General features: G+C 40.7%; 1 protein-coding gene across 33 annotated transcripts in view; it reads right to left on the minus strand.

Moving 5' to 3' along the window:
* Positions 1–6,606: 6,606 nt before the first annotated feature.
* Positions 6,607–8,130, minus strand: part of RBFOX1 (RNA binding fox-1 homolog 1) — a 1,117,054-nt gene continuing 1,115,530 nt past the window's right edge. For all 33 annotated transcript variants that reach the window (XM_032125552.1, XM_032125546.1, XM_032125560.1 and 30 more), the window contains one exon: positions 6,607–8,130. This exon is cut by the window's right edge. The gene's annotated coding sequence lies outside the window, so the exon portion shown is untranslated.

The following is an 8,130-nucleotide window of genomic DNA, read 5'->3' on the forward strand; positions in this document are numbered from 1 at the left end:
CTTTTCTTTTAAGAAACTACACAGTGAATGAAATATGATGGGCAAGGATCAAAATAAAGCTAGCCTGTGACACATACAAAATATGCATAGCTGCCCCAAACCAGCCTCTTACTTAGCTTATTCTAAAATCCTGAAATTCTGTCTCCCTGGGAAAAGATTTTTAGCCCTAACTTAAAAAAAAAAAATGTATCAATTTGTTTTAAGATATCCATTCCTGAATTTACAGAAATCAGATCACCTTAAATGCATGTGTGCTCTGGGCCGACCCCTGCAAATGAGCAAATTTAAACCATTATCTCTTCCCTGATTAAAAATACACTGTTGATATTGTTGCCTGCTCCTGCTTACACAACAGAGAATGGAAAACTTTCATATTTAATGCTGTCTCCTTTTTTGCAGCATGTTCACAAACACCAGACACCTTATGACTTTTCCTTTTAGCAGACTTAAGGTTATTTAAAATTCCTAGGACCTACTCACTCAGCAACCTGCCTTCCTTTACCTCAGTGCTATGTTCCCTCTGCAGACCTGCAGCATTGCCAACACATTTTCTCTTTTTCCTTTTTTCATTCCTATTTATTTCTTTCTTTATTTTAATCCTTAAAAGCAATTCTGACAATGTAGAGAAGAAAATACAGTTTAGGAGTGAAATTAGAAGGGAGAAGAAATTTCATATTTGCAGAAAAAGTGCAGAAATCTCAGAGTAAAAAAATAAGTTAGAACTGTCCTTTGTGAAAGTTCTAGGCAAAAAAGTCTCTCAGAATTGGACCACGCCTCTCCAGGTGACATCAGTCTCTTAAAACCCTGAGAGTGCTTTGTCCAAAACAAGTTGAAAACACCTGAAGATTCTCGTTTAAATAAGGCAACCAGCATTTGGGGACTTTCAAATAATCCTATCTGTACTTTGGTGTGCTCTGACAATGTTCTGAGGATCCCCCACTCAGTTTGGGCAGATCAGTGCTAACCATGGTATCTGTTGGCACCTAATTCCTTCAACAGGAGCAAGTTACTCGGTTCTCACTTTCCCAAATCTCCAGTTTCCTCACAAGAATTCATTTTACTGGGGATTTGTTTCTTAGGGTGTTCCAGTAATGACATCCTGTTTTTCTGTCCCCAATCCTATGCTGGGCTCCACACAGGTATAAAATTCCATAGAGTGGTGACAGGCTCAGGCTGACTAAAGGACAAAGAGACAGACAGCTGGGGGAGAGCACAAATTTGCATGTATTTCCATTATTTTGGCACTGGGCAAAACGATTTCTGTATTGACTTCCCCTCAAAGCCACCGAGAATAAAGCTATAAAAGAAGATTATCAGAAAGTAGGCCATGTTGCTCTGCTTATCATATTCATGTTGCCACTTCTTATTTTCCAGAGGTAGGAGATTTCAGAGTGGATTCAGAGTGGATGGCTGGTGCAGCACGCTCTGGTGGTGCATGCCTTCCTCTCAATCCCAGGGCAGAAACAATGTCCTCACATTCCAAGGGTTATGGATCGTTCTTTCCACGGGAATCAGGCATTAGGGGCCAATGCCAGGTGAAGAGAGGGGGCAATGTTGAATTTTTATAGCGTGGCCTAGTAGAGGGTCATGTTTAAAAATAAAAAAAAAATAAAAAGACATGGATCAGAATCTAGAGACATCCCATAGGAATTTCTTGTCTCTCTGGCAGAATTTACCAGCTGTAGCAACACGCATATTTCTCTCTCTATTCTTAGTGTAAGAGAACTGCCAATAAAAGCTGCTTTTCAGCTTCACAGATAAAACTATTTTTTTCTCTTGCTTGCTATTTTTCCTGAAAGAACTTTGTTTGCTTTTTAACTGTGGAGCAACAGGGCCCCAGAATTTTCAAGTCTGTGATGAAACCTCAGTTACACAGCTCATCAGCTGAGTCTGTAAATTAACAATGTCTGTATCCCCAGGCCATCATTCTTCTCAAATAATAGGGAGCTGGATCGTTGCCCTTCTGGGTGAACATCAAAAGTTGTGGCCAAGAAGATGTGAAACATTGCTTCTAGAAGAATAAAGGTGAGGACAGCAGAGGCACTCAGAGCTGCAAGTGCAACTGCTCACTTCATTAAAAAGGTGGCAAATCTGTGGGTGGCAGAATCAAACAGAGGTGGGAGTGTTACAGCCATGATCTTCCATGTTTTCTCAAGCACTGCAGAGCTAAGATATCACCTCTCACTTCAACATTTGACAGATTTTATTTTATATGTCAGGCACCTCACAAACTTGAATTTCATTTTAATACTCTGGTAAAGCCTCCCTCCTAGTAATAATGTTCTGCTTTCTGCTTTATAAACCACCAGAAAATCCATATGTTTCATGATAATTCTGTTGAAAATACCTTGAATTGAATATCCTTTTAGAAATTTTGTTACATGTTTCCAGTCTCAGAAATTCTTATTTTGAAGACCTGCATCAAAGGGAAGGTTTAAATCTTACCTTAAAAAAACCATATGCTCTGCTGGAGGTGTAGATAGTGGAATCTTTTTTTCCTACAAAGCAAATGCAACCTAGTTTAATTGTTATTAGGGTCCCTCCCCACTGCTTGCTTTCCACTGTTATACAATAACTCCCTTTTGTTAGAAAGCAACAAAAAAATTAGGTTTAACTATGTCCCCTACTGGTGGCCTTGAAACTTTATGGCCTCTCCCTGATACCCCATGCACATGACAATGTTCAAACCAGCCTTATTCTTTCTTAGGACAGAAATCAAACTCCTGAATAAACAGAATTATTTCTAGTGGAGGACTTTTTCCTAAATTGCATTTGTGCAACTTGTAATTATATTTCACATGAAGTACCAGGGAGGATTCTGGGGAATATGAGAGCACCTACTGTAAGTATCTATTTCCCATAGAAGCCATCAGGGCAAGTTATTAGCCCGTTGTGGTTGTAAATAATGAATTCAATTCAATATTTGGGGTTACCTGGGGTTTAAATTGGTACTAATCTTAGTCTAATGTTTCCAATTTCAGGAATTGAAGCACATTACTATCTGCCTTTGCCAGCATGCAAAATGTTAATCTTGATAGATTACATTAATCTTTATAGAGAGCACTTTTTGTTCCACTTATATTTCAGGATCTTAACTCCTCGACATAAGGATGCTTTAGCTCTTTATATGGAGAACACTGCACATTTATTTTAATTGGATAACTGAGCATTTCTGCTTACTGAGCTGTCTGCCTGACATTTGCAAAATGCAGCTTTTTTTTTCCACCAACATAACCTAGCTGTTCATTTTTATAAGGCCTGTCATCCAAAATGCAGAACCTAATCCTTAATTAGTTGTCATATTTGTTTAGATGTTATACATCATCCGTTGGACTGAACTGTGTGGTTTACTGTCCTTTCATAATGTCCATTAAATTATTATTTTTGCATCCACTTATGTTTTATTTAACAGTTTTCCTACATGCTGAAATCGTGACTCACAGACCTTTTGCTAAGGAGGGGAATCATTAAATTGGCCAGGCACAGAGGCTGCCCAGGCAGTGAAGGGTAAATTACAGCTAACAGAGCAAACCCAGCCCAGCAGGGCTGAGCAGGAAGAAGGCTGGAGGGCTCCAAAGTACCTTAACAACAAGCTTCTCTCCAGTTTGGGTTTTCAACTGTAAATTCCTTTTGGAATCAGGAACTACAAGGAGCCAGTCAGTCCCACTGTCACCCGATCCCCTTTAACCAAGCAGTAGGGTCATGGAGGCAGGTTTTATTCACTCTGATGTGGAGCAGGGACTGGAATCCAGGGCAGAGTCCTAGCCAACAGACTGTAGAAGTGTTTCTCAATGACTAATTATTTAAGAGAAGTGGAAGGTCTTTCACAGAAGAACTGAGAATAACCTAACCCAATATACTCATGGCAACTACATGTGGAAAACAATTCCTGTATGAGTTGAGCCAAAAGAAGACTTTTAAAAGCAATCTCCCACGTTCATTTGTGAATGCCTTGAACATGATTTCAGTGGGCATGGCAATCACCTCCACCTTCCCTTCCACCCAAAAGTCATTCTTTGTACCCCTGCCAGGCACTGCAAATCACACAAAGCAAGGTCACCTACCTTGAGTGCCCCGGCAGGACAGTTTGGAGGAACCTGAAGAGCGATAGCATCTACTATAGAGAGCTAAAAAACAGCTGAGCAGGAGCTTCTGGGCCTGAATGCTGCCTGCCTGGACACCTAAAATGACATTGCTAATTCTAGGTCCCTTCACGGATATAATTCTAAGTACCTGCCCTTCATGAGTGGGCAATCTGTGTGTTCCACTGCCCTGCTGCCAAGCAGGAGCTGTGTCCCAGCCAGGCCCAGCCAGGGAGCCACATCACTGCTACAACTACACTGCCACGGCACAGCACTCATCCTTGGTTTGTGTGGATATAGGAAATACACACAGAGAATTAAATACAAACCAGCATGAATTAAAAACCTTTCTTTTCCAAGCAAAAAAATAAGGATGAGCTTTTGGATATAAAAGTACTTCTAATAATTTTCCTCCCTGTGCTCATCTCCGTCTTACCTCAGGAAAAGATTCAAGTTGATGGTACACTGGCATATACTGCCCATCTCTTCCTCTGATCCTAGTCTGTGTCCATTGTGCTTTTTGTGAAGTGCTGTGAGACAATTATTGGTATGCAGAACACTAGGGAAGTGCTGGAGAGGCATGAAAGCTGCCTGGAAAGTCTGGAAAGACTCGGCATAAAGCTCCTGTTATAGTGAGACGTGAAGCATATGCCCTTTAGGTATAAATGAAGCACCAAGATAATCTTTTAGAATACTGGTAAAATGACTCTTTTTGATGACACTTTCATAAATTCTTAAAAGACCTCCCAAAATCATTGTCTCCCTTCTGATCTCACCTCCCACTTGAATCTTCTCATCCCACTGAAACAAGGTTACTTTTTATTTTACTTTTTTCTTCTTTTTTCTTCTCTCCCTTACACCTACCAAAATGATGATATTTCAGCTCTACTTTAGGGAGGAAATGATTTGCACAGTCTTTTTTCCTCATGCATCTGTACTGTAAAACTGAAAAAATGTGGCAAGAGGAACATGTCAAACTTGCAAAAAAATCACTTGAGGCAAGAAACAGCAATATGACATGACAGCAATTGAAACTGAAGACAAGGTTCCCAGAAAGTTAAAGAAAATTAAATTCTAGTTAAAAAAAGAATCTTAAAATTGTACCCAAATTGGAAGCTAATAAACAACTTGAATGCCCAAAAAGGTGACCAAGGACAGAGTAGTACAAAATATCCTACACAGGAACAGCTCTAAGACCTTCTATAAAGCTTCAATTTAATTTGGGCTAGACAATTAAAGCTGTATTAGAACTTTAAATAATTGGAATAAAAACACTCTACAAAGATGATTGCCTTTTGTCTTTTGGTTACACGTGGTGCTTTGCTTATTCTCTGGCCAATTGTTCAACAAATACAAAGGTTTTATTAATTTAGCATGTGTGCTGCTTGGCCAAGAAATGAAGCACAACTTCATTAGACATAAATAATGATACCAGACAAAAGCAGATGAATCCAACCACGTGAAAGTTACGTGGCATTTCAGGTTCTCCATGTGTGTCTATGTGTCCCACTTGGATTTAGCTGCTAAGACACTTCTCACCCGCCTTCAGCCCAAATCTTACCCAGTGTTACCACCTTGGTCATTTCATCCAGCCCCTGAGGGAAGCAGCGCCAGTGCATCCACCATGCCTGATGGGCAGGAGAGTGCACTTGGACATTTAGTGCTTGTATATGTCATACAAAGATATAAATGAGGCACAGCATAATGTCTTCCCACCATTCCTGGCAAACATCAGGGTTTCTTTTCTTTGGCTTCCTGGAAGGATTCAGGCACTTGGTAGAGTAAAACTTCATGAGAAACTGCAACCCAAGCAATACTGAATCCCTTATTCTCTGTCTTGTCTTCCTCTGCTAAATTAGAGTATAATGGGAACCCAGGCAGAAGAGTCACATAATTCTGTTGGCATGCATGTGACCATCCAAGGCACATTACCCTCATCAGCCTCATCTGGACCTGCTGGGCTGATGGGCATGTCTAGAACTACAGCACGTGGACACATTTCCTGTGGCTTGGGCAACAAGCCTGGCAGTGACAGGAGGAGCCTCTGGAACAGTTCTCTTTGCTTGCTTCCCTGCCCCTGATGTGCACAGAAACAAACACCGTCCATGAAAGCGACAACTGGAATTCAGAAGTCTGGAAGACGCCTTTTTCATCCCTATGAACAAACCCCAGTTATTCCCCATGTATCATGCAGTGCTGCCTGAAAACCACAGCTGATGCTGGTGGTGGAACCTTGTCATCTTTGGAAGCAAACCTTCAACCCAGCCCCACGCTGGCTGTCCCAGGCACGTGGCGGCAGCTGTCGAGGCTGCACACACGGACGTGGGGACAGACACACAGACAGCAGCCCCCGCACGCCCTGCTGGGCGCCCAGGCGGGACCCAGCCCCAGGGGGAACAGCCCCGTGCCCCACAGGCAGAGCACCGGGGGCACACCGGGCACGGCGCCCTGGGGCCACTGTGGGGACAGCCCTGGCACCGACACAGCGAGCAGGGAAAGCAAAATGACTTTGAACACCAACGGATTTGTACCTTTTCAGACTAAGCTTTTATTTTGATATTACAAACCATTTTTCTTTATTCACAAATCACGGTTGTGATATAAACACTAATTTCTAAAGACAGATATACACATTTTCTGGGTTTGTAGGGTTGGGGTTTTTTTAAATCTGTTTAGAAGTCACTATATTCCACATATGGTAGTAATAATTTTTTCATAAGTCATATTATCAGTAATTATTTATATAAGTGAAAACATTCCCAATATATATTGTAAAAAAATTTCAAATGCTTTTCTTACATAACTATTTCAGACATACATTTTAAAATGACTACTAGGAGTACTGTAGGAGTTTTATAAACAAAATATTTTCTAATATGGGCTGCACCCTCAACCTTTCAAGATAATTTTAATAGACTAAAACGCCATATAATCATTTGGAGAGTGGGAGCTGTAAAGCCATCTCAGAAAAATTAAAATTGCAAATAAATTCTGTTATTCTTCACATTAAACATTTTGTGTGTGCAATTCCAAAAAAGATGTCTCATCCACACTTTAAATTGGAAGCCTAAAATTTGGTAAACATTTTTCAAGTTGCTTTCATCATGGTGTTTAAACAAAATTTACTTTTTATTAATAGGAGGCTTGTTTTGCATATCTTACATAATAAATGTGGGGATCGAACTCTTAATAAATTTCAGTTCATTCCCTCACCAGTATAAATATATGTTACTGCCCCATTTTTCATTGATTAATATAGTCTCTTTCTCTCTCTGTTTCAATTTTAAAGATAATTTATTTATCATCCTTAGATATAAATGCTACAGAAACTTCGTTTTCAAATCTTGTGAAACTTTATTGATGGTTATTGTTCAACTGATCATACTGCATGCACATACGATGACAAAGAGAAAGCCTGATCACAAACACTTTTTTTAAAGCAGAGTTGTTATAGCAAGTTGGCAGGTTCACAGCGGTGAGTTGATCATTTACTAAGGTGCTGGCCGGGAGGCAGCACGTTACACATGAGGATATAACTACCTGCAGCAAACCCCTGGCGGGACGCTTTGCCGCGTTATTTATTTAAATACAAAACCAAGAAGACCCGTGACAAACACCCCAACTTAGGTTAACTTGTAAACAGGACAACATGGAAAGAGTCCAAACATATGCACAGACAAACTGCAATTTTTCAATGGTGCCTGGAGGCGCCTCCTGGGCGCTGCTGGGCGGCGCTGGCCGGGGCGCGACCGGCGGCTCTTCCCAGCAGCACGGGGGCAGGAGAAGGTTCTTCTTTTGTCCCAGGTGCAAAAGTTGTCTTGGGCCCAATATTGAGCAGAATGGCCTCAGTTTGGGTTTGGAAATTGAACGGGGAGAGGGGGCAAGTTGTCACGCCTTGAAAAATTGCAGATTGTTTACACGACACAGTCATGTTTCAAAAAGTACCAAGCTGATGAAAATACCATGATTATCTCTACTCAATGATTGCAATACTTGTAAAATGCTTATATAAATCTGAATATGATTATCATATAATTCCATAAAAATG

Source organism: Corvus moneduloides, chromosome 16 (genome assembly GCF_009650955.1).
Source record: "Corvus moneduloides isolate bCorMon1 chromosome 16, bCorMon1.pri, whole genome shotgun sequence".
In the NCBI taxonomy this organism is placed as follows: Eukaryota; Metazoa; Chordata; class Aves; order Passeriformes; family Corvidae; genus Corvus; species Corvus moneduloides.